Consider the following 2,897-nt stretch of genomic DNA (forward strand, 5'->3'; position numbering starts at 1 on the left):
GAATTCCTACTACAAGTAGCCTTTAAGTTACCCGCCCACTTGAGTGTGGCCTCTTATACAATATATGCCGACTGTAAAACATGTATCCAGCCTCTTTTCTGGCTCTGGGATTCCATTGCTGTCCCAGGTTCCAACAGAGGACTGTGATCTGTGAGTCTACCCCTAAAGAAATAACCCTCTATTATACTCAATTCTGAGATAATGTGGGATTTCTTTTCGTCTTTATATTGCAACCGTATAAATGGGCAGAACTGTATTCTCTTCATAGCAAGAGACTATTTTGAAGACAGTTGGTAAAAACCATACATCTTTATTATTAAACCCCAGAGTTATCAAAATTAAAAGCAAAACTTATAGAATAAGACTTAACAAAACTACTAAGGAGCATCAAAGGAAGTGAAAATGGAACTAGGCACAGGACAGTTATAAATGAATGAACACAGGAAGGATGGGGGGCACAGTGAGAATGATCTGGAGATACCAGGGGGAGGGTCTGCTGTTACTTTGATCTCTCACAAGTGCCTCAGTAAATGAATAATGGAACAAGAGTCTAAACTCCACTATGTGCTTAAGAGTCATCCTGTCCTTTGGCGCTGTCACTTTCTTCTTCCTTAGCCTCTTTTTCATCTTCCTTGATCAACTCCTGCTGGTCATCCCCCAATCTCCATTGTTGTCATCATCCAGCAGGTCACTGTCCTCAGAAGCATCCTCTGCACCTGCCTCAGACTCTACCTTCACGCCACTTCCATCTTTCTTCATAGAGGTGCTTCTCCGTTCCTCTTCACACAATTCAATCTTCATGTTTCTTGGGGACAAGAAGGACAAGGCAGCTTGTTTGTATTGTTCTTTTTCTCTTTTCCCCAGGTTTTTCAGCAGAGAATCCACTTTGGTTTTATCTGAGTCAGCTCCTTTTTAGCACCTTGGAGGTCATCACCTTTCAGCTTTCCAGACTTAGAAGAAGCTCCCCATTGTCCTCTCTCTGAATTGAATCCACTTTTGCCCCTTCATGAGGTATTTACTGGCACATGCTGTCATTCAGAAGGCACCACATCTTGAACAATAGGAGGAGGAGGAACATGAGGTGGCTACCTGTACAACATGTCATAACAAACTCATTGAAGGCCATAATCCAATTCAAGTGAAGAACAGGGTAGAGGGGATGGAGAAGGGTGTACTGACTGTCTGGTACTGACTAGGGCATCTCTGCTGCAGGTCATGTCACACTTGCTTTTCCTCAGTTTATGCTTTGTTCTGTAGTCAGTTTAGTATCTAAAGCCCGGGCAATAATCATTCTGCCATCCTCTCTGGCTACTGCAGCTCAGGCATTTCTTTCATTAACATACTAGACAAAGTCAAAACTCCTGTGCACAGAGTAACCCACAATTTTGCCACACTCTGAAAAGACTGCCACCACATCAGACTTCTTCAACATGGCTAGAGTGTTGAGATTCCCAATGAATACATGGAAATTCATGAATCGAGGACCTGTCTTATTGGTAATGTTGATAGATTTCTCCTTTTATGAAAAGGTTTCTCACAAGCTGAAAATAGACCTGTAGATTTAAAAATAAAATCTCACAAGAGGAAGTAGAGAGAGAAAAGACTGTCTCTCCTCCTGAAATCCTATGCCAAGATGCTCAAGTAGACAGACAAGTAGACAGCACACACTGTATGTTCTCCGTCTCTTCACAAAATGCCTTTTAAAGAACTGTTTAAATGATTTTTTTCCCTAGAATTATATTTTCAAGAATCTTTTGGGATTTTAGACCACAGGAGTTTTGATCTTTCAGGAATGTGAGATTGTAGCATTCAAGATAGCAGCCCCTAGGCTTAATAGCAGAAATCTAGGCTAAGCTTACAGCGAAGGCGTGCAGTGAGTCAGTGTGAGGCTAGGTGTAGGGACAGGTGAAGGGCATTGCTGGGGGGATATTTGATCACACGTGAACCCTGAGTGTGCATTTCTGTTAATTCAATAAAATTAACCTTGGCTAAGGAGGCTGTATTAGCAAGTTGTTGACAGAAAGTAATCTTAGGGTCTCAGAGGGCTCTGGGAAAGAAAGAGAGGCACAGGAAGTGGTAGGGTGGTGTCTGGAATGACACAGCTTATTTGAGTTTAGCAAAGTAGAAGCATGGATCTTTCAGAGATGCCATCATGGAGGTTAGGTTACAACCTGGCCTCTCTGAGCTATCAGGTTTTTACCCCAGCCTTTGAATGTTGAGTCTTATTTATTAATAAAATGATAGAGATTTAATTGAAGCTACTTTTAGAGACAGCAACAGAGCCAGTGCCTGCAGGGAACAGAATTCCTTCCAGGTTGCGGCCTGAGTGGCCAGGCCACTGCTAGGGAAGCAGGAGGGCAACTGTAGAGTTGCAATTGCTGGATGAAATAGCAGTAGATTATACCTCGTGCACTGCCCAGATGTTAAAACAACAGTGTAGCATTCAAACATACTGGAGATGAGGAGGAACTAGACTGGGCTCCTGCCACAGGCTCACAGACATACACAGACACCCCTAGATTTGAACAAGAGCAGAGATTACCTCATGTTCTTCTGAATTCTGTGGGTCCCTCATTTGATCCCATGGTGATAGGGCTTGGCAGAACTGAAGACACAAAGGATTATGTGTCAGGATTTAAGCTCATTGTTGGGTACTGCACTTAAATTTTCTACTCACATGAAAGGAGAAACTGTAACTGTAGACAAATGAGATAATTAGCCCGAGAAACTGGACACCTGCTAGGCCAGCAGTTCTCAACCTGTAGATCATGACCATCAGAAAATACATATTTCTAATAGTTTTAAGAACTGAGACACTGCTTGGTAGCAAAATTACAGTTATGAAGTAGCAATGAAAATAAATTTATGGTTGGGGGTTTCTAAGACCAGCAGAAATA

At 42.3% G+C, this 2,897-nt stretch overlaps 1 pseudogene; it reads right to left on the reverse strand.

The window, feature by feature from the left end:
• Window positions 1-568: 568 nt before the first annotated feature.
• On the reverse strand, window positions 569-2,575 carry LOC101993458 (annotated as a pseudogene).
• Window positions 2,576-2,897: the final 322 nt, after the last annotated feature.

The sequence above is a fragment of the Microtus ochrogaster genome, linkage group LG4, assembly GCF_000317375.1.
Source record: "Microtus ochrogaster isolate Prairie Vole_2 linkage group LG4, MicOch1.0, whole genome shotgun sequence".
Taxonomy (NCBI): Eukaryota; Metazoa; Chordata; class Mammalia; order Rodentia; family Cricetidae; genus Microtus; species Microtus ochrogaster.